Source organism: Oncorhynchus clarkii, chromosome 6 (genome assembly GCF_045791955.1).
Source record: "Oncorhynchus clarkii lewisi isolate Uvic-CL-2024 chromosome 6, UVic_Ocla_1.0, whole genome shotgun sequence".
NCBI classification, from domain to species: Eukaryota; Metazoa; Chordata; class Actinopteri; order Salmoniformes; family Salmonidae; genus Oncorhynchus; species Oncorhynchus clarkii.
In genome coordinates, this window is record NC_092152.1 from 61,433,972 (window position 1) to 61,459,412 (window position 25,441).

Sequence of the window (25,441 nt, forward strand, 5' to 3'; positions counted from 1 at the left end):
GTATCTCGGACCTGCCTGGTGTGTTCCTTGTTCTTCATGATGCTCTTAACGGACCTCTGAGACTATCACAGTGCAGGTGCATTTATACGGAGACTTGATTACACACAGGTGGATTGTATTTATCATCATTAGTCATTTAGGTCAACATTGGATCATTCAGAGATCCTCACTGAACCTCTGGAGAGAGTTTGCTGCACTGAAAGTAAAGGGGCTGAATAATTTTGCACGCCCAATTTTTCAGTTTTTGATTTGTTAAAAAAGTTTGAAATATCCAATAAATGTCGTTCCACTTCATGATTGTGTCCCACTTGTTGTTGATTCTTCACAAAAATACAGTTTTATATCTTTATGTTTGAAGCCTGAAATGTGGCAAAAGGTCGCAAAGTTCAAGGGGGCCGAATACTTTCGCAAGGCACTGTATATGTAAATGCTGTGAAAAAGTATTTTCCCCCTTTCTGATTTTCTCTATTTTTGCATATTATTATTTGCAGATCTTTAATATTTTTTTAATTAAATTAAATAACAAAGTTATGCAACACCCACAACACCCACAACACCCACTACACTCAACTGGTTGTGCCCCCTTAACCTGCAATTACTCCAACCAAATGCTTCCTGTAGTTGTTGATCAGTCTCTCACATCGCTGTGGAGGAATTTTGCAGAACTTTACATGCAGAACTGCTTTAACTCAGTGACATTTGTGGGTTTTCAAGCATGAACGGCTCTTTTCAAGTCCTGCCACAACATATGAATTGGTTCCTTTTGAACCATTTTCATGTAGACTCAATTGTGTGTTTTGGATCACTGTCTTGCTGCATGACCCAGCTTTGCTTCAGCTCACAGGCGGATGGCCTAACATTCTCCTGTAGAATTACCTGATACAGAGCAGAATTCATGGTTCCTTTTATTAAGACAAGTCGTCTAGTACCTGAAGCAGCAAAGCATCCCCAAACCATCACACTACCACCACCATGCTGACCATTGGTATGAGGTTCTTACTGTGGAATGCAGTGTTTGGTTTTCGGCAAATATTGTTTATTCTGCGGGCGGTCAGACAGACGACTTTGGGATGAAAATCTATTCTGTTATCCCACACATTATTTAGAAATGTTCCTCTTTCTGCTTTGTATGCGTTAACCTACCTATTGTATTAAAAGCACATATTTGTTGCATTATTCACACATTCAGAATTCGCTGTTTCAACTTCAGTAGCCTACCTCTCCTCGTTGGGCGTGAAAGCTCAAGTATGCCGAGTATGTGTGGTCCCATTGAAATATAGTATGCTGCTTAGATGGGCAGAGAATCACGGGGCAGTTAATTTAAATATGAAATGAACTTAAATATGATTCTACTGTAGTTCACTACAATGTCTCTGGGGCGCTCAACCAACGTGGGTCGAAGTGCAATCAAAAAATGTAATCATCATTGAAATGAAAAAGGCACAATGCGCACATAGGTAGGCGACTATGGTGAGCGAGCGTTGGTCCTTTTCATTTTCAATAGGTATTGATTACCCATTTATTTGTCTCTGCCGGCAAATCGTCCTCCTAACAGGTAGGCTATATCCTATAGGCCTATTCAAAACGTAGCAAGTGTTGCTGTTATCATTCTTGCTGCTTCAAGTTCAGTAACCATACCTGCTCGATCAGGTGCGCGTGTGGTCTCAATTAAATAGAGTAGGCCTATGAATGGGCGGAGAATAGGTCAATGATTAGGGTATAGTTTACTATAGCCTAATACTATAAATATTGATCACCTATATTTCTCCATCTGAAGATCTTCCGACTCCTAAAAGGTAGGCTATGAAAATAGCTCAAGAGAAAGTTCAAGACGTGTTATTTCTTACATTAGTACCCCAGGTCATCTTAGGTTTCATTACATACAGTCGAGAAGAACTACTGAATATAAGATCAGCATCAACTCACCATCAGTACGACCAAGAATATGTTTTTCGCGACGCGGATCCTGTGTTCTGCCTTACAAACAGGACAACGGAGTGGATCCTATGCAGCGACCCAAAAAAACGACTCCGAAAGAGAGGGAAACGAGGCGGTCTTCTGGTCAGACTCCGGAGACGGGCACAGCGCGCACCACTCCCTAGCATTCTTCTTGCCAATGTCCAGTCTCTTGACAACAAGGTTGATGAAATCCGAGCAAGGGTAGCATTCCAGAGGGACATCAGAGACTGTAACGTTCTTTGCTTCACGGAAACGTGGCTTACTGGAGAGACGCTATCCGAAGCGGTGCAGCCAACAGGTTTCTCCACGCATCGCGCAGACAGGAAAAAACATATTTCTGGTAAAAAGAGGGGCGGGGGCGTATGCCTTATGACTAACGTGACATGGTGCGATGAAAGAAACATACAGGAACTCAAATCCTTCTGTTCACCTGATTTAGAATTCCTCACAATCAAATGTAGACCGCATTATCTACCAAGAGAATTCTCTTCGATTATAATCACAGCCGTATATATCCCCCCCCAAGCAGACACATCGATGGCTCTGAACGAACTTTATTTAACTCTCTGCAAACTGGAAACAATTTATCCGGAGGCTGCATTCATTGTAGCTGGGGATTTTAACAAGGCTAATCTGAAAACAAGACTCCCCAAATTTTATCAGCATATCGATTGCGCAACCAGGGGAGGAAAGACCTTGGACCATTGTTACTCTAACTTCCGCGACGCATATAAGGCCCTGCCCCGCCCCCCTTTCGGAAAAGCTGACCACGACTCCATTTTGTTGATCCCTGCCTACAGACAGAAACTAAAACAAGAGGCTCCCACGCTGAGGTCTGTCCAACGCTGGTCCGACCAAGCTGACTCCACACTCCAAGACTGCTTCCATCACGTGGACTGGGAGATGTTTCGTATTGCGTCAGATAACAACATTGACGAATACGCTGATTCGGTGTGCGAGTTCATTAGAACGTGCGTTGAAGATGTCGTTCCCATAGCAACGATTAAAACATTCCCTAACCAGAAACCGTGGATTGATGGCAGCATTCGTGTGAAACTGAAAGCGCGAACCACTGCTTTTAATCAGGGCAAGGTGTCTGGTAACATGACCGAATACAAACAGTGCAGCTATTCCCTCCGCAAGGCTATCAAACAAGCTAAGCGCCAGTACAGAGACAAAGTAGAATCTCAATTCAACGGCTCAGACACAAGAGGCATGTGGCAGGGTCTACAGTCAATCACGGACTACAGGAAGAAACCCAGCCCAGTCACGGACCAGGATGTCTTGCTCCCAGGCAGACTAAATAACTTTTTTGCCCGCTTTGAGGACAATACAGTGCCACTGACACGGCCTGCAACGAAAACATGCGGTCTCTCCTTCACTGCAGCCGAGGTGAGTAAGACATTTAAACGTGTTAACCCTCGCAAGGCTGCAGGCCCAGATGGCATCCCCAGCCGCGCCCTCAGAGCATGCGCAGACCAGCTGGCCGGTGTGTTTACGGACATATTCAATCAATCCCTATACCAGTCTGCTGTTCCCACATGCTTCAAGAGGGCCACCATTGTTCCTGTTCCCAAGAAAGCTAAGGTAACTGAGCTAAATGACTACCGCCCCGTAGCACTCACATCCGTCATCATGAAGTGCTTTGAGAGACTAGTCAAGGACCATATCACCTCCACCCTACCTGACACCCTAGACCCACTCCAATTTGCTTACCGCCCAAATAGGTCCACAGACGATGCAATCTCAACCACACTGCACACTGCCCTAACCCATCTGGACAAGAGGAATACCTATGTGAGAATGCTGTTCATCGACTACAGCTCGGCATTCAACACCATAGTACCCTCCAAGCTCGTCATCAAGCTCGAGACCCTGGGTCTCGACCCCGCCCTGTGCAACTGGGTACTGGACTTCCTGACGGGCCGCCCCCAGGTGGTGAGGGTAGGCAACAACATCTCCTCCCCGCTGATGCTCAACACTGGGGCCCCACAAGGTTGCGTTCTGAGCCCTCTCCTGTACTCCCTGTTCACCCACGACTGCGTGGCCACGCACGCCTCCAACTCAATCATCAAGTTTGCGGACGACACAACAGTGGTAGGCTTGATTACCAACAACGATGAGACGGCCTACAGGGAGGAGGTGAGGGCCCTCGGAGTGTGGTGTCAGGAAAACAACCTCACACTCAACGTCAACAAAACTAAGGAGATGATTGTGGACTTCAAGAAACAGCAGAGGGAACACCCCCCTATCCACATCGATGGAACAGTAGTGGAGAGGGTAGCAAGTTTTAAGTTCCTCGGCATACACATCACAGACAAACTGAATTGGTCCACTCACACAGACAGCATCGTGAAGAAGGCGCAGCAGCGCCTCTTCAACCTCAGGAGGCTGAAGAAATTCGGCTTGTCACCAAAAGCACTCACAAACTTCTACAGATGCACAATCGAGAGCATCCTGGCGGGCTGTATCACCGCCTGGTATGGCAACTGCACCGCCCTCAACCGTAAGGCTCTCCAGAGGGTAGTGAGGTCTGCACAACGCATCACCGGGGGCAAACTACCTGCCCTCCAGGACACCTACACCACCCGATGTCACAGGAAGGCCATAAAGATCATCAAGGACATCAACCACCCGAGCCACTGCCTGTTCACCCCGCTATCATCCAGAAGGCGAGGTCAGTACAGGTGCATCAAAGCTGGGACCGAGAGACTGAAAAACAGCTTCTATCTCAAGGCCATCAGACTGTTAAACAGCCACCACTAACACTGAGTGGCTGCTGCCAACACACTGACACTGACTCAACTCCAGCCACTTTAATAATGGGAATTGATGGGAAATGATGTAAATATATCACTAGCCACTTTAAACAATGCTACCTTATATAAATGTTACTTACCCTACATTATTCATCTCATATGCATACGTATATACTGTACTCTATATCATCGACGGTATCCTTATGTAATACATGTATCACTAGCCACTTTATACTATACTATGCCACTTTGTTTACATACTCATCTCATTTGTACATACTGTACCCGATACCATCTACTGTATCTTGCCTATGCTGCTCTGTACCATCACTCATTCATATATCCTTATGTACATATTCTTTATCCCCTTACACTGTGTACAAGACAGTAGTTTTGGAATTGTTAGTTAGATTACTTGTTATTACTGCATTGTCGGAACTAGAAGCACAAGCATTTCGCTACACTCGCATTAACATCTGCTAACCATGTGTATGTGACAAATAAAATTTGATTTGATTTGATTTGAAGTCTCTCCTACTCGGCTCTTGTCAAACTACATCTAGCATATTGGCTGATATTGTCCAGTAATACAGATAGCCTACACTCAAAAAGTGTGTTGAGTAAATATTAATGATCAAATATAGATTACTACTAAATAGAGTTAGGTACATCTAACACGGTTGTATTGAGTGAATGCTATAGATAGCGTTTTTATTAGCTCACTTCTAAATCCTCTACTTATGTTGAATTTACCTAGTGTGATTAAATTCCACTTGAGTTCCATAGTGTTTTAGTAACGGCAGTGAGTCACATAAATACAACACAAGTAACTTTGGTTTAGTTGACTTTATTGACTTCACTTCAAGTTATTACCAAGGTAACAGGCAACGAGAACGAAGTCATCAGCTACACATGAAAACAAACAATGGCAAGCACACTTGCATCAAAGTGAATATTTCCTAATCATTTAGATTTGCTAATAAATTCATAAAAAATCCTACAATGTGATTTTCTGGATTTTTTTCCCTCATTTTGTCTGTCATAGTTGAAGTGTACCTATGATGAAAATTACAGGCCTCTCTCATCTTTTTAAGTGGGAGAACTTGCACAATTGGTGGCTGACTAAATACTTTTTTGCCCCAGTGGCAGTGTGGAGTGCAATAGAGATTGCATCATCTGTGGATCTGTTTGGGCGGTATGCAAATTGAAGTAGGTCTAGGGTTTCTGGGATAATGGTGTTGATGTGAGCCATGACCAGCCTTTCAAAGCACTTCATGGATACAGACGTGAGTGGTACATGTCGGTAGTCATTAAGACAGGTTAAGGCTTTTACAACTTGGTGAAAGAGCGCAACACATACACACTGAACTTTACTCAAGCCTGCTCTGTGGTGTCCACGCGGTCCGAAATCCAGTCGACTGCTCTGAGGCGTCCGCATGGTCCTGAAACACATCTTTGCCACATTTTGCATCATATTGCATTAATAAAGCTGGGGGGACAACAGTTTGGGAAAGTTGAACTGTATACTAATACTCAGAGAAATCGCCTTGCTATTGACCAATCGAAGCTCACTATAGTTTCCAGACTACTGGTTTGGCTGTTGATACCTAACACTACCTAGCCTGCTTGCTAGCACTACCTAGCCTGCTTGCTAGCACCAACATTAGGGTGAAACAAGCGTGGCAATCCAGATTTACATGTTAAAAGGATCTCGCCTATATCTTCACAACACCCTTCTTGTCTCAACATTTTAAATTATACTCAAGACACATTATCTTCACACATATTTTAGATGCTTTTCACTGACAGCCGCAACTCATTTATCAACTTGGCCTATTGCCATGTGCGCTGCCCAAATTGCAGGCTTCTCAAATAGGCATAGGCCTATAAGCTTGTGATTTGAAACAATTCACATTGTCACACCCTGACCATAGTTTGCTTTGTATGTTCTATGTTTTGTTTGGTCAGGGTGTGATCTGAGTGGGCATTCTATGTTGGATGTCTTGTTTGTCTGTTTCTGTGTTTGGGCCTGATATGGTTCTCAATCAGAGGCAGGTGTTAGTCATTGTCTCTGATTGGGAGCCATATTTAGGTAGCCTGTTTTGTGTTGGGTTTTGTGGGTGATTGTTCCTGTCTCTGTGTTTGCACCAGATAGGGCTGTTTTGGTTTTTCACATTTCTTGGTTTTGTTAGTCTATTCATGTATAGTTTCTTTATTAAAGAACCATGAATAATAACCATGCTGCGTTTTGGTCCGCCTCTCCTTCGACACAAGAAAACCGTTACACATCTTTTTTTTTTAAAGAAGCTAATGATTTTGAATGATTTTATTTATTTCTGTATAGACAGGAGTAATTAGGCCTATATAGCCTAATTTTGGCAAATGTATTTGTTTTCATATCAACCTTCTTTCCTTGTCCATGCAGAAGCCAAAGGTACAATCCTAGTCATATTAGCAAACCATCCTAGTTGTTGCATCTTTAGATTCCCCCTCTTTCTAAGTTTCTAAGAACTGCGGAACAACTCTCATCAGCTGTTTAGAATGATGTTTTCGAACGAATTGCATCGGCTGCTTCATTACAGTAGTTGCATGTTCTGTTTGGATTAATTACCATAATCTAAATGTGATTTATTGAATTCTGCGCACCGTGGCTGGACACCCTAATGGGTTACGCAACCAATGCATATGGGTTTGGTAAATTTCTCAAATGGCGGGAAATTAAAATATTCCCAGTTAAGCAGCATGTTCCTAACGGAAACCCTGGTGTGTGAGTGGGTGGAGGGATGGTTGGAGGTCCCTGTGTATGACTGTCTCTGACCCCAGAGGAAGGAGGGCTCTGCTCGGTCAATCAAGCAGAGGAGTGGGTGTGTGGCTCCAGCAGGCCCCCAGTGTCCAGTCTGGAGCGTGAAATCTCGAGATCTGCTGGTCGGCTACTGTGTAGCAACCTAGCAGTTCCAAAAGCCCCCAGTCTGCCTTAGAAAACCTATTTAAATTACGATCGCCAGAACGGCCAAACAAAAACAATTCCGACCCCCACAGTGAATCATTTTTTAAATTCGCTACAAATCGAGATATATTTGTATCCTGACGTCTACATTTGTCAGCACACAGGATCACGTTCTGACAGACCAATTATGGGCTGGCAGGCTATGAGGAGGCTCGCGCCCTCATGCCGTAAACATTAAGGTTGACTCTCTCAGACAAGATGAAAACGATTACATCGACCATGATCCTTTGCTAGTTATGGCCACTTTAACTATGATCCTTAGCGATTTTTGGGGGTACCACTCAGCAATATGGCGCACTTCAAATACTTCCAGCTTCATGCGCCATCGGGAGTTTTCCATAGGAATAAGTGAATGACGTCAACGCGACTGGTTTTAATGTCCATGGGCCCCAGCCATGAGTACAGTAGGAGAGATAACAGAACATATCAGGACTGGACTCACAGACCAGAGGCCAGGAGAGCAGAGGACAAGAGGTTAATGGCTGGGAGGTCATGATCCATCCTCACAAAACTGAACTGAACTATTGTGTGGTGGTGGAGAAAAGGTACTGGCTACAGGGCTAGTATAGAGTAGCTGGATGCTGCTGGGTTAAGGGCTGTTTGGGATGCAGGCTGCAGCCGAGGGTCTCCAACATACACTCCCCCAGGTGGAGGGCAGCTCTTTGACGGACATAAATTGGCTTTTCCCCCCTCCTGAGTGGCTGCTGGGGGAAGCGCTCCACTGCGCTTGATAGACACGGCCCAGAATGCCCAGAACAGACACAGGAAATAATATTCCCCTCTGAACCCCGCTATCTAGTCTGTCCGTGTGTGCGTGTGGTTGTGGATGTGTGTGGCTGAGCAGATAGATAAAGTTTTGTGAGTTTGCGTGAATAGATGGGTCTCTGTGGGATAGTCCACGCTTCTGCCTGTTTATTTAAGAGACACATCATTTTTCAACCTTAATCTATTTTGATATTGCAATATTTAGAGCTTGATGAAGGGAAGAGGAGCGAAAAGGCGGGGTTGATAAAATGACAAAGCAGGTAAGTTGAGAAGGGGAAGTTAACTAAAGAGAGTAGGCAGTAAAAGAGGGTGATTTAAGAGGACAGGGAGGAGGGGAAGCTGAGGAATGGGTGGCAGATGAGGAGAGAATCAGTGTGGGGTGTGATGGAGAGAGGGACAGACAGAGGAAGACTGATAAGAGTAGGGGCAGTGAAGCAGGAAATTATGAAATGGAGAGAGTGAGGGTGTGGGAGAGAGGATGAGGGAGAATGAGGGAGGAGGTTCTAGGAGGGAGAGACGTGCGCGTGCTCCCAGGGGGGACAGAGCCAAGGAGAATCTGTCGTTCACCTTCAATTAATTCACACTGTCCTCCCACTGTGTGTTGGGGGTGCAGCCAGGCGTGCCGGGGGGGGGGGGGGGGGGGGGGGGGGGGGGGGGGGGGGGGGGTGTATGAGGGACTCGTAATATCTCTGTGTGTGTGTTTGTATGTGTGCGTACTGTGTAAGTAGATTTGTCCTTGCGTGAGTGTATACGAGGCGCTTATGTATAAATGTGTAGCCATGTGTCAGTTAGTCTCTGTTTATGTGCATCCGTCTCTGAGTACGACTGAGAAAGAGAAGGAGGAGGGCTCTTGGCTCCACATTTGTTTAAAAAAATAATAATAATTAAAAGCGGGCAAAAGGTATTTTTAAAATTCAACGTGCCACAGCGTTATGACTGACCTCAATAACATTCCTGTTGAATCCCTCTTTAAGAAGCTGTTAGACTGACCTTTACCGATCCTGTCAACGTTTTTGTAATAAACTAGCCTGTTGACAGTTTTCATCTTCAGCCATGCCCTCGCCTCGATCCTCATTCACTGTAAATAATGTACACACAATACCATGGCACCCTATCCATCTGTTTTACATATTGTGATCTCACAATACCATGGCACCCTATCCATCTGTTTTACATATTGTGATCTCACAATACCATGGCACCCTATTCATCTTCTTTACATATTGTGATCTCACAATACCATGGCACCCTATTCATCTGTTTTACATATTGTGATCTCACAATACCATGGCACCCTATCCATCTGTTTTACATATTGTGATCTCACAATACCATGGCACCCTATCCATCTGTTTTACATATTGGGATCTCACAATACCATGGCACCCTATTCATCTGTTTTACATATTGTGATCTCACAATACCATGGCACCCTATCCATCTGTTTTACATATTGTGATCTCACAATACCATGGCACCCTATCCATCTGTTTTACATATTGTGATCTCACAATACCATGGCACCCTATCCATCTGTTTTACATATTGTGATCTCACAATAACATGGCACCCTATTCATCTGTTTTACATATTGTGATCTCACAATACCATGGCACCCTATCCATCTGTTTTACATATTGTGATCTCACAATACCATGGCACCCTATTCATCTTCTTTACATATTGTGATCTCACAATACCATGGCACCCTATTCATCTGTTTTACATATTGTGATCTCACAATACCATGGCACCCTATTCATCTTCTTTACATATTGTGATCTCACAATACCATGGCACCCTATTCATCTGTTTTACATATTGTGATCTCACAATACCATGGCACCCTATCCATCTGTTTTACATATTGTGATCTCACAATACCATGGCACCCTATTCATCTTCTTTACATATTGTGATCTCACAATACCATGGCACCCTATCCATCTTCTTTACATATTGTGATCTCACAATAACATGGCACCCTATCCATCTTCTTTACATATTGTGATCTCACAATAACATGGCACCCTATTCATCTGTTTTACATATTGTGATCTCACAATACCATGGCACCCTATTCATCTGTTTTACATATTGGGATCTCACAATACCATGGCACCCTATTCATCTTCTTTACATATTGTGATCTCACAATAACATGGCACCCTATTCATCTTCTTTACATATTGGGATCTCACAATAACATGGCACCCTATTCATCTGTTTTACATATTGGGATCTCACAATAACATGGCACCCTATTCATCTTCTTTACATATTGGGATCTCACAATAACATGGCACCCTATTCATCTGTTTTACATATTGGGATCTCACAATACCATGGCACCCTATTCATCTGTTTTACATATTGGGATCTCACAATACCATGGCACCCTATCCATCTGTTTTACATATTGTGATCTCACAATACCATGGCACCCTATTCATCTGTTTTACATATTGGGATCTCACAATAACATGGCACCCTATTCATCTGTTTTACATATTGGGATCTCACAATACCATGGCACCCTATTCATCTGTTTTACATATTGGGATCTCACAATACCATGGCACCCTATTCATCTGTTTTACATATTGGGATCTCACAATAACATGGCACCCTATTCATCTTCTTTACATATTGGGATCTCACAATAACATGGCACCCTATTCATCTGTTTTACATATTGAGATCTCACAATACCATGGCACCCTATTCATCTGTTTTACATATTGTGATCTCACAATACCATGGCACCCTATTCATCTGTTTTACATATTGTGATCTCACAATACCATGGCACCCTATCCATCTTCTTTACATATTGTGATCTCACAATACCATGGCACCCTATTCATCTTCTTTACATATTGTGATCTCACAATACCATGGCACCCTATCCATCTTCTTTACATATTGTGATCTCACAATACCATGGCACCCTATCCATCTTCTTTACATATTGTGATCTCACAATAACATGGCACCCTATTCATCTGTTTTACATATTGTGATCTCACAATACCATGGCACCCTATTCATCTGTTTTACATATTGGGATCTCACAATACCATGGCACCCTATTCATCTTCTTTACATATTGTGATCTCACAATAACATGGCACCCTATTCATCTTCTTTACATATTGGGATCTCACAATAACATGGCACCCTATTCATCTGTTTTACATATTGGGATCTCACAATAACATGGCACCCTATTCATCTTCTTTACATATTGGGATCTCACAATAACATGGCACCCTATTCATCTGTTTTACATATTGGGATCTCACAATACCATGGCACCCTATTCATCTGTTTTACATATTGGGATCTCACAATACCATGGCACCCTATCCATCTGTTTTACATATTGTGATCTCACAATACCATGGCACCCTATTCATCTGTTTTACATATTGGGATCTCACAATAACATGGCACCCTATTCATCTGTTTTACATATTGGGATCTCACAATACCATGGCACCCTATTCATCTGTTTTACATATTGGGATCTCACAATACCATGGCACCCTATTCATCTGTTTTACATATTGGGATCTCACAATAACATGGCACCCTATTCATCTTCTTTACATATTGGGATCTCACAATAACATGGCACCCTATTCATCTGTTTTACATATTGAGATCTCACAATACCATGGCACCCTATTCATCTGTTTTACATATTGTGATCTCACAATACCATGGCACCCTATTCATCTGTTTTACATATTGTGATCTCACAATACCATGGCACCCTATTCATCTTCTTTACATATTGGGATCTCACAATACCATGGCACCCTATTCATCTGTTTTACATATTGTGATCTCACAATACCATGGCACCCTATTCATCTTCTTTACATATTGGGATCTCACAATACCATGGCACCCTATTCATCTGTTTTACATATTGTGATCTCACAATACCATGGCACCCTATTCATCTGTTTTACATATTGTGATCTCACAATACCATGGCACCCTATTCATCTGTTTTACATATTGAGATCTCACAATACCATGGCACCCTATCCATCTGTTTTACATATTGTGATCTCACAATACCATGGCACCCTATTCATCTGTTTTACATATTGAGATCTCACAATACCATGGCACCCTATTCATCTGTTTTACATATTGTGATCTCACAATAACATGGCACCCTATCCATCTGTTTTACATATTGTGATCTCACAATACCATGGCACCCTATTCATCTGTTTTACATATTGGGATCTCACAATACCATGGCACCCTATTCATCTTCTTTACATATTGGGATCTCACAATACCATGGCACCCTATTCATCTGTTTTACATATTGTGATCTCACAATACCATGGCACCCTATTCATCTTCTTTACATATTGGGATCTCACAATACCATGGCACCCTATTCATCTGTTTTACATATTGTGATCTCACAATACCATGGCACCCTATTCATCTGTTTTACATATTGAGATCTCACAATACCATGGCACCCTATTCATCTGTTTTACATATTGTGATCTCACAATACCATGGCACCCTATTCATCTGTTTTACATATTGAGATCTCACAATACCATGGCACCCTATCCATCTGTTTTACATATTGTGATCTCACAATACCATGGTTTTACACCCTATTCATCTGTTTTACATATTGGGATCTCACAATAACATGGCACCCTATCCATCTGTTTTACATATTGTGATCTCACAATACCATGGCACCCTATCCATCTGTTTTACATATTGTGATCTCACAATACCATGGCACCCTATCCATCTGTTTTACATATTGTGATCTCACAATACCATGGCACCCTATTCATCTGTTTTACATATTGTGATCTCACAATACCATGGCACCCTATTCATCTGTTTTACATATTGTGATCTCACAATACCATGGCACCCTATTCATCTGTTTTACATATTGAGATCTCACAATACCATGGCACCCTATTCATCTGTTTTACATATTGTGATCTCACAATAACATGGCACCCTATCCATCTGCATTACATATTGTGATCTGGATGAAATTATTATTTTTGCATTAATATGGGGTAGATATTCCATCTACGTACAATGGAAAAGACTGTTTCTGACTCCCCCCCCCCCCCCTCAGGTATGGAAAGTCCTGCTCAGCTCCAAGGTTCTTATGGTGAATGTGTTCATGGCTGTTCCAACCATCTACTCCGAGCTTATCCGGCACTATGAGCAGCACTTCTCCCAGCCACACGACCAGGACTTTGTCAGGGCTGCCTGCAAGGAGAGAATAAGGCAGCAAGAACCGTATAGTCTACTTATACTAGTGTCAATACCTCAGGAAATGAGTAGATCTCCATCATTCGCAGTATCATAATATTCATATAACTGGACAAATATCTTTAACAAGCTCATTGCTTATCTATTGTGATGAAATTGCTTTCTTAAAATCTCTGACAAGACATCTTCAGAGCGAATGGGTTCTCATGAATCTGGACAGTGGTTTCTCATTCCGTCAGAGAGTGAAGCGATAGTTTGAAGGGGAAGGGATATGTGTCAGAGATCAAAGGGATGGGTTTTAAAGAGAGACGGGGCTTTGTAGTGAGATGTGACAGATGCTTTCTCCAAATGTGCCAGGGCTTATGCTCAAGAGAGAGTGAAGAAAGCATTGGGACGTGACAGATGGAATAGAGTTATAAACTCTATGTAAAGCCTAGCACTTATGTTACCCCAACCTAAAGTTGCAAAGCTACCGGTAATTTACCAAAGTGACCTGAATCTTCGGTAATTTGGGGTAATTAACAGGAAATTTATGGTAACTTTGATAATTTATAACTGAATAATAACAAAAAAATGTTAATATAAAGTATAAACGTTTTATGTTTCTAGTGGATAGACCATATGGTTCAAGAGAAAATGACCTAATTAATGGAAAAAGCATCTAATCAACAATGGCATTGTTTTCAATTAACTCTGCGACTCTTCAAACTATTGCTACCAGTTTACTATTGCTACCACCGTTGCTACCAGTTTGGCGGCAAAACATTTACAACAAAGACATATTGGTGTGTGACCGTGGCAAAATAGGTTTGACATTGGATAGCCTATCTTTGAGGTTAGTTAGCGACCTTCAAATAAATGACACAATGTAAATAGGACAATATTATAATGTTGCACATTAAATGCTTTCAATATTGTAAATTAATTTCTACAATTTATAGTTTGTTTAAGGTTTTTAAGTAATTGAAATTTTGAGCTTTTGTCATTTTAAAATCTTGTCCCATGTACATTGTGTAATTTACTGATGGTCCTTCACTAGCCCCATAGGGATATTGAACGTCAAACCAAATTGGCCATGGGCGTTATGATTGGGTCGCGTGCAGCTGCTCTCTGAATTGATGATTACTTGGGTGCTGCCAGCTGTGGGCATGTGGGCATGATTAAAATAAATCCAACCCACGGAAAACTCTTACGGTACCCTTCATTCTGTAACATACCATTTTATCCTATCATCTCGCAAATCTTCGTTTTCGATGAGACTGACTTTATGACCAAAATTATACTATTTACACTTCGCAGTACATTTTGACACTAGAATAAATGTTTTTAACTCATATCGATGCCACATAGGCTGTTTTCAAAGCGAGAAGTTGCTTTTCAGGGGCAGTCGCTCTTCAAACACCAATGGTATTCACTAAGTTGATGGTTTATATTTAGCCCACAGGCCGATACATTTTTTTCTTGAGCGGTTGGTTGGGGGGCCGGAACTTAATTACAAATAATTTGTAGACTGCAAATTGACCGCAAGAAACCCAAACAGATATCATATTTGACTGAAACATAATCGTTTTAAACCTTTGAGGGGGGGGGGGGAATAAAGCCACCCGTGGGCCAAATTTGGCTCATGGGCCAACCAGTTGGGGAATCTTGATTTAGGATAATGTTTTAGGCCACACAGGGCCAGAGATAATTAGACACATGTAATAATCTGAAGTACCCCAAAAGGCCACTAGATGTCATCTTGTAAAATTCACCCAAAAACTTGAAAGTCACCAAAATTATGGTAGTTCACTGGTAAACTTAGAAAGTTTACAGTAATATACCCTCCCTTTGCAACCCTACTCCCTCTTGAAGCTACTCCAGTCAATGCTAAGGCCATTGAAAAGAGATGGCTTCATCAGAGCCTGGGCCTTTACTGAGTGTGACCCAGACTTCCCCCTCTAACCCCAGGCTGATGGTGTCTGGCTCGTCCGCCCTGCCTCAGCCCACCCTGCTACGCTGGGAGGAGATCACAGGACACACCCTGTTGGAGCGCTACGGCATGACAGAGATAGGCATGGCCCTGTCCAACCCCCTGGAGGGTCCTCGCATCCCAGGTACACACACTATTGACCACCACCATGTTCCTTTGTACAGTGATGTCATAACCTCACACACATCCAGAAACTGTATGACAGTGAGACTGTCTTTAATTAATATTACAACATGCAGACAGGCTCTGTTGGAGCGCTGTCTTTTTGCCCTGTCTGACAGTTGTCTCAGTTGTCTGAGGAACATGGTGTTGATCAGACTATTTCTGTCTGGTTTACCTATGTTCTTATTCCAGGTGGTTTAGTATCAAAGCTCTATGCTGCTGTTGATGTTTCTGGTTCCATCCTCAGGTGACTGGAGGGCTGTGTTCCTTTCTTCAGTCTTTCCATTCCCCTTCTAGTCTTTTGAGTGGAGGATCTTCAAAGCAGCATTATGACAAGGCAGGCTAATTTGACTGTCAGTAGCTCAGCTAATGCAGTGTCTGTTGTTGTGAGCGCCTGTTTGAAATAAAGAGGCAGGTTCTATTTAATCCTGGGAGGTGGTTATTAAGACCAGCCCTGAGACGCTGCGGTCGCATCGACGTCTTTCCAGCAGCAGTCTATGAGACACTTGTGGAAGAGCGTGTGCGATGCCGTCTCCTTTTAAAGTAGGTAAAACAAATCAATAACAACCATAGAGCTCTCAGAAAAGAACACTCCAGCCCCCCCCCCCCCTTCCTCCACAGCACTCCACCTCTTCAAAACAACTGTTAACTAATCAACTTGTGTTTTATTATGAGTTTATTTAAGACAGTCTATTAAAGACATGTATTGTTATTTTATGAGTGAGTATACACAGAGTTGTATTTGTGTCATGTTGGTGGTCGTAATTTGATTTATGTTTGGCTTCACACTGAGGAGTAGGCTATACCTTAAAGCTATCTCTCTCTTAATCTATTCATCTCCATCTCATTTGTATTTTTTTCTTTCATTCTGTTTTTGTTTCCTCTTTTGTTTCCCCCCTCTAACACCAGCCCTGGCAGGAGACACATGTCCCCTTTCAGCAGAATGACTTTGAGCATCTCAACCCCCACCCTTTCACTTCACACCCTTTCACCCTCCCCCTTCTCTCCTCTCCCCTTTCCCCCTCTCTCTCCCCTCTCCATCTCACTTTCTCCCTTCCCTGTGCTTTGTGTTTGGGGGAGGTTGTGGGGAGGTTGTTGGGGGGTTTGAGCAGCAGTGCTCCAGCAGGGCTCCAGGGGGCGCAGGGCTGTCAGTTCCCCAGGGCAGCCCAGAGAGAGCACAGCATGAAGGAAGGCTGCTGAATTATGCATGGGGAAGGCAGGCTTGGAGCTACACAGCTCTCTGCTCTCCCTCCCTCCATCCTCACCTCTCCTTTTCCTCCTCCTCTCTGCCTGGCTGGTCTCATTTGAAAACTCTAGCTGGCTGGTTGAGTGTGTGGCTGGCTGGCATGGCTGATGCTGCAGTCGTAATTAGAGGTTCAGATGGGCCCACTGATGGAGCCTTGTTAATGGGCCTCTGTGCAGTCAGGGGAGCTATTGTGTTTCTGACAGGGCTGTCGCCACAGGGCCGGCTACATTCCACTACACACACACACACACACACACACACACACACACTGTATATCTATAAAGCTATATTAATTCAACTCTGCTTTAATAGGCATGAAGAAAAGGGCAGTAATGAGGACGTCAGCATAATAAGATGTTATCTTATTCCTAATACCACTGGAATGTTGTTGTTGTTATTGTTTGAATTGATTATTTATGCTATTTTCGCCAGAGGGCTGATGTTGGCCATATCAGTTTATTAGTCATTTCCAGCTGTCACTCAACGACCTTATGTCCCTCTCAATGCTGTCTTCATTCCCCTGCATGGTTAGTAATTGTTCCCTGTGTGGAATGTGGGTAGAACACGGCTCTGTAATATTTCTATCTTCTATTTTGAGTTTCTAGTCACTCGTTTAGCCCTCGTCCCCTTTTTGTAATTCCCCTCCAGTCTTTCTGTTCTGCCTGTAGCCTTTGAAGTGGCAGTCAATCTCAATTATCAGTAAAGTAACGGTGACTTGAATGCTACATGGCTCCAAAATATGTCTGGCCTCCTTCCTGAATGGAGAGAAAAAGCGAGGGAGACCAAGAGGGGAAGAGCGAGAGATTGCTCAGGCTCAAGTATAAATGGATTTTGTTTAGTTTTGTGATTGAGGGGAGAAAGCTCTTTTTATCACCCCGTCGTTGGCAGCTTTCTGCTGTGTTTGGAGAGTGAGGAGGAATGAGGACACGCTGACGATTACCCAGCTCACTGGGACACAACCCTGGGAGAAAAACAACAGGACAGGGACTGAGATGGACGTCATCCTCTCACACAAACAAACCCTTGAATGAAGGGGACAGGAGGGATAGGACAGGAAGTGGCTTTAGAGAGAAGACTGACTTGACAGAGATAAACTAGGCTGGTCTGGTTTTGAAACGATGGGAAGAGAGCTTGTATCTCTGTGCTTCTTGCTCTGCTGATGAAGTGGAAACGGAGTGTGTTTGATTGGCATTGCCAATCAGGGCTAAAGTTGATTAGATCAATATGAAGCAGGGAGTTATTTTGTAATCATGGCCTGTCTGCCCTGTTCTTTATTGGGAGAGCAGTGGCCTGTGAAATGACATGGCCCACAGTGTCACACACACACAGAGAGAGAGAGAGAGAGAGAGAGAGAGAGAGAGAGAGCAGGCTGCACAAAGGTTTCCTTTGGCGGAGGCAGTCATTAGAGCTTATCTCTCTATAGGTCAGACAGAAGGAGAAAATGCCTCAGGAGAGGGGAATGTGTGTGCATTCATATGTGTAGGAGAAGGATTGTCATTAAATCACTATATTTCATTTATTTTTGTTGATGCAAATATTTTGGACGTGAAAATGGTTTTACTTAAAACCATTCGCATTAATTGTGAGAGTGTAATTAGTTCCATTGTGTATGCTTGTGTGTGTGTGCAGGTGCAGTCGGTATCCCTCTTCCAGGAGTGGAGGTTTGCATCGTCATGACGAAAGCAGCCAGCACCACCGTCGCCGAGGGCAACAGCAGAGAAACTCAGGTATTCAGCAGTCAGAAACACAAAATATATGTCTAAGGAGAATGTTCATGTTGTTAAAAAACATATACGGTTAGCATGTCCAGGACCCTGTCTGTCTCAGCCATCCACTGTAGTGTGTGTGTGTGTCTGTCTGTCTCTCTGTCTCTAGGTGCGTTGGAGGGGAAGGAGGGGGAGCTGATGGTGCGGGGAGACCAGGTCTTCACAGAGTACTGGAACAAACCAGAGGCCACCAGGGAGTCTTTCACTGAGGACGGCTGGTTCAAAACAGGTACAGTACACTGTCTGTCAGCAACACACTGTCATCTCATGATTTATTGACTGGTATGCAGCTACAGGACACAGGCTCATACCTTGAGGGACCTGATGATACAATACTACGAGAGGGCTGCGAAAGACTAGTGAATATTTCACATGACCACTAGCTCATGTGAAATATTGGCTAGGGTTCACCATGTTCTCTACTTCACCAATCACACCCAGAACACTGGATGAGGCACATTGTCAGAACTACGCTTGTCATGACCTCTCTTTCTCCAGGAGCTGTATTTAAACATTTAGGAAGAAGGCGTCTCACTCCCCTTCAGTGACTGGCTTGTGATAAATGGAGGATGTGTGTTTTTGGTGCTGGGAGGCATTTCTCCTCTCTAAGTGGTTGTGACTCCTCTGTGGGTTGGGGAGAAGAAGAGCAGAGCTGTCAGTGGTGCAGAGGCCGACTAGGCCCTCTCTGGCCCAGTGCATTCCCCCAAGGAACCCTGCTTTAGAACAGGGCTACAGGGAGAGAGGAGCTGCTCAGAGACAGAGAGATGGGCAGGGATAAAGGATGGAGAGAAGTGGGCAAGAAAGAGTGGAGGAGGTACAGATGGAGAAGGGGCTGCAGGGGGAGAGAGTTCGGGAGAGCTGGCAGGGAGGAAGGCGGGAGCTGGCAGGGTGGAGTGGGTTTAATTGGCTTTTAGGGCTGGAAGGACAGAGTTCCAGTGCGCCGCACGCTGCTGTCACACTCCATTAGGCCCACTGGCCGGATAATGAGAGCCAGCACAATCAGCTCCCAGCAGACAGAACAGCCAGCAAGTCAGTCCCCTAGCCAGCCGCTGCTACTGCCAAGCACCCTGCCTGCCTGCCTGCCCACCCGCCTGCCTGCCTGTTCCATCCTACATACACATGCACACATGCACACATGCACACACACACAAAGTCACACGCACCATCACCTCAGGCAGCCTGCTTGCCATGGCGACCCTGCATCCACCAGCTCCATGGGCAGCTATATCCTCACTACCAGCGGAGGTTGGTGGGAGGAGCTATAAGAGGACGGGCTCATTGTAATGGCTGGACTGGAAATGAAGCGGAGTCAAACATTTGTTGGATTTGTTTGATACCGTTTAATTGATTCCATTCCAGCCATTACAATGAGCCTGTCCTCCTATAGCTTGTCACAGCAGCCTCCTCTGCTCACCACAGCACTACTTTACATTTACTTTGACATACCCTATATGCCCAGGTCTATTCACTCTATTCTGCTGCCCTTCTAGGTGTTAGGAGTGTCAGATCTGATGTCACCTCATCTGAAGGCTTCTGGCCAGTTCATGTATTTGAATAGGGAGGCTGGAGAAGGTGCGCAGATAGCCTTATTTGTAATGATAAACTCATGACACAGTGTCAGTTTTCACAATGCTACTCCCTGTCCAGTGCCTGGTTCTTTGTTTGTCACTATGTATGATCTTGGCTCTGTTGGTAGGCAGGGTGAAAAGGTGTGAGATTCAAGACGAGTACTACTTACACTCTCCCTCACTTCCACCGACTTCCTCTCACACTCATACCCTTTTCACCCTCACACCTACTCCCCCTCTTACACTCTCCCCCTCTCCGCCAGCTCGCTTCTCCATCTAACACCCCTCCTCCCTCCCTCCCTCCCTCCCTCCCTCCCTCCCTCCCTCCCTCCCTCCCTCCCTCCCTCCCTCCCTTCCCTTTCCCTTCCCTACCCTCACCTGAACTAGCTGTCTGTCTCTCACCATCTCTTAAACCTCTCATCCTCCTATTGGATTTGACCCTGTGTGCTCACCCTTTACCACACACACAGACTCCCTCAGGCAGAGGGGGGGGGGGGGGAGAGAGGGAGGAAGAGAAAAGAACAGGGAGAGCCAAGAGGTCAACATGGTTTCTGTTTGCCTGGCGGTCTCTTTAATTGGGTAAGTGTGGCCCTGCTGCAGCCTGACTGGCACCTCTATGGATAAGCTGTCACCCTGTTGAGCGCTCACTTTGCGCCCATCTCCACACCACGTTTGTTCCCATTGATTTTCCTCACTTCTCTTTGTGTCAACTCACTCACTCGGCCTCTCTCCTCTCCTCCAATCTGCCCTGCTTTCAAATGTACTCCTCAGTAGCTCCCTTTCAGCTGTCTGTGTCTGCTAGATTACCTACCAAGGAGAGGGACAGTGTGTGTCAGTCTCGTTAACTGGCCAGGGACTCCAGGCCACCTTTTGAGCAGATCATTCACACTGGTTTAGAGTTACTGACTGTTTGACTGGGGTCTACCATGCCAATGGCCTCCCAAGTATACAGCACTAATGATGAGCCAGTCTCTGGACGTGGTAACTGAAACCTTGCCTCCGCTAGTCTCATCCCTCTATCAGGATCTTAACATCTTTTCAACCTGGTGACACACAAGCACGCAGACGGTGTGAGGAACCCTGCCAAGGCCTAACGCCATCATGAATTTATAACCAATGTTGTGGATGGATCGTTATCTTCGACTCTCTCCGTGAGATATTGACTGTTGTGGTCAGATTTCGTCTGCCTCTGGTGTTTGTGTGCAGGCTGCCTGCCTGTGTGGTTAGGCTCTTACTAATAAGGTTTTTCCATTGTGCCAGTGGAGTCCTTAAGACTGTTCCTCGTAAACAAGACCATTAATTTTATTAGCGGTAGGGCTACAGAGATAGAAATGGAGAGAGGGGGAGACTGGGAGAAGTGGGGTTCAGCTGGTCTCCAGCGCTCTAGCAGGACAGCTCACTCTTTTTCCCCGGGAATGGATTATGCGCTGAAAAACAATAAATAAATAAATATATCAATAAATAAAGATGGCTGGGAGGGAAAGCATTAGCAATTTTCCAAATGCTGCGTGCACATACTTATGAATAATGGATGCGTCCTAAAAGTTGCCAGTGCTCGGGTAAGCACTGTTTGGGGACTGCACATTAGCCTTGCTGTGCTCGTAAATAACAGGCAGGCTTGGATGTGGGTGTGCAGGCCACTGGAGGGAGAGGGGAGAATGTTAACTAGGAGGAGAGGAGAGGAGTGGAGCTCATCCTCCCTCAGCTCATCTCAGGGCAGAGAGGAGAGCAGAACCTCTCACAGAGCCAGGCTCATTACCATTACTTTACCACACACGCACGCACACACACACGCATGCATGCACGCACACACACACACACACACACACACACACACACACACACACACACACACACACACACACACACACACACACACACACACACACCACAAGTGCACATACACTACAGTGCATTTGGAAAGTATTCAGACCCCTTCACTTTTCCCACATTTTGTTACGTTACAGCCTTATTCTAAAATCAATTTTATTCCTCATCAATCTACAAACAATACCCCATAATGACAAAGGGAAAACAGATTTTTAGAAATGTTTGCAAATTTACTAAGAATAAAAAACATACCTTATTTACATAAGTATTCAGACCCTTTGCTATGAGACTTGATATTGATCTCAGGTGCATCCTGTTTCCATTGATCATCCTTGAGATGTTTCTACAACAGCATGATGGCTGCATCATGCTGTGGGGATGTTTTTCAGCGGCAGGGACTGGGAGACTAGTCAGGATCGAGGTAAAGATTAACAGATCAAAGTACAGAGAGGTCCTTGATGAAAATCTGCTCCAGAGCACTCAGGACCTCAGACTGGGACGAAGGTTCACCTTCCAACAGGACAACGACCCTAAGCACACAGCCAAGACAACGCAGGAATGGCTTCGGGACAAGTCTCTGAATGTCCTTGAGTGGCCCAGCCAGAACCCGGACATGAACCCGATCAAACATCTCTGGAGAGACCTGAAAATAGCTGTGCAGCGACGCTCCCCATCCAACCTGACAGAGCTTGAGAGGATCTGCAGAGAAGAATGTGAGAAAGAATGGGTGTGTAAAGCTTGTAGCGTCATACCCAAGAAGTCCCGAGGTTGTAATCGCTGCCAAAGGTGCTTCAACCAAGTACTGATTAAAGGGTCTGAATACTTATATAAATGTGATATTTCAGTTTTTTTTCATGCATTTCCAAAAATTTCTAAAACCTGTTTTTGCTTTGTGATTATGGGGTATTATGTGTAGATTGATGAACAATGATCAACAATTGAATCCATTTTAGAATAAAGCTGTAAGGTAATAAAATGTGGATAAAGTCAATGGGTCTGAATACTTTCCTCATATACTGTATATTTGATTATTTTTTTTATACTTGAAGTTATAGAATCAAAATAATATTGCGATACTCTCATTTATAGATTTTTTTCCACAATCATTAGTCTGTGGTCCGTTGATTTTGTGTGTAGTTTGTTCTATGGCCGTATTTGTCATTCAATCAGCGAATATATTTTTTACATTTGTGTGTGTGTGTGTGTGTGTGTGTGTGCTCAGTGCTTGTTAGGTTTGAAAGTTTTGTCAGTCTTAACCTCTCAGCTGAGGTGAAACTAGAGTCTGCAGGACAGACAGACACTCAGCCAGCAGTGTGCCTTATTTTCCAGGCAGGCAGCCATCACTCGTGATTTAAGCATTCCTTCCCTCTCACCCTCCCCGATGTCACATTTCACCTCCTCTGGTCACAACACAATGCCCCTCCCATGTCATGTTCCCCTCACGACTCTACCATTCACCCTCCCCTTGTTCCATTTCCCCTATGGTAAGGCTATACGTCCATTCTAATATGTTCCAATCAAGGTGTTGACATGTGGGACTCAGTGTATCCAAATACTCTGGTACAGGTATTGCAATTCAACACATTAAGCACTTGTGTCTGCAGGATATGTGGTAAACCACTAGTTCTACATTGAAATGCTATAAACATTCTGTGTGCCCAAAGAAGAAACAAAGACTCCGGGAGGACAGCCCACATTAGATTTATTGACCTACTCTACTTTTGTCTTGGCATTGATTTTCTCTTTTTTACTGGAAAGACTGATAGATGAATAGTGAATATTTTCTGAGCTGGCTGTCAACGGTGGGCATGCTGTGGCTGATGGCAGATGGAAAGGGATGGAGGGAGCGCTTTGTGTTGTTCTGATAGAGGTGGCCATGAGAGGAAAGGATGGAGGTATCGGTAGGATGGAAGGAACAGGCTGTAAGTATACCAGCATTACCGCTACAGTGTAGGTAGTGTGCTGCCATGTTGATCTCTGCTATGTCTTGGCATACATGGTTTCGGTTTAGATTCTAGGGAGCTTGCTACTGCACCGGCTCTGTGTGTCAAACATGGTGAACAGTTGCATGCAAACTGTAGTCAAGTAGTTAGTTTAAGTACACGCCAGATCTCCCGGGAGAGGTTATCAATCGTAAAAGTTTGTTCGCTATCTCACCAAGACGATAATCAACCGCGAGCAACATAGTCAGTAACATTAACATAAAGCAATACTCTCCCTTTAATTGCATTGTATTAAACAAATGAGATCACTCATCCGAGTGCGAAGCCGCTTTCTTGTACGATATTAATTACGCAAAAAGGAGCTGTGACAAAAGTTAAGGATGATAAATAACATCAGAGCTGGTGATTTTTGTCAGCGGTTGTCTGTTATTCATCCTCATTAGCTGTTCCATTTAGCCGCCTGAGTTTTAATGTTGGCATTAATATTAATGTCTCCCTGCTTTGTGTTGACTGTTGTTCTTAAAGAGAGATGGCTGTGAACAGAGTAACAGAGTAGCAGACCCCCCCCCCCCCCATTCATCCAGCTCCGATAAGGCCTTCCCCTCTTGCTGTGATGCTGGATGTTCTCACTGAGAACATGGCTACTGGCTTATCTTCATCACTACACTACTTAGTTGGTTGATGGCGTCTTGTGTGAGGTGAAAATGCTGACTGACTGATACAGGACTGACTTGATGTCTTTCAACTGGCACAGACGTTGTTCCATGTGTCCCTCTCTAACACCTAGAGCAGCGGCGCCTGGAGTTGACAGAAGTGTGTGTGTGTGTGACGTTGAGCGTGGCCTTTGTCATTTGTCTCACTCTGCCCTTTCTAGAGCCCCCTCGCACACCAAAAACCTCCTACGGTGTAACCTGACCACTGAGTGTGCCCAGAGCACCCAGAGACAAGTGTGGGTGTATGTTTGTGCCTCTGTGTTTTCTCTGGCTTTGGGCAGTGCTGACTGTCACTTCCCTGCCCTTTTCCCTGTCTCAGACTTGGCCAGGCTTGAGATCATGGTGGCAGGCAGGGGGGAGACAGACACTGGCAAGGTGCTGAGAGGTGGGAGGAGTGGAGACATGCCACTGCAGACCAGGAACTTTCTCTGCACTCCATCTTCTGTTCCGTTCTTTCCTCAC

The 25,441-nt window shown here is 44.3% G+C and overlaps 1 pseudogene; it reads left to right on the forward strand.

Annotated features, from left to right (window-relative positions):
• Positions 1 to 25,441, forward strand: part of LOC139411394 (malonate--CoA ligase ACSF3, mitochondrial-like) — a 42,311-nt pseudogene that overhangs the window by 12,162 nt on the left and 4,708 nt on the right.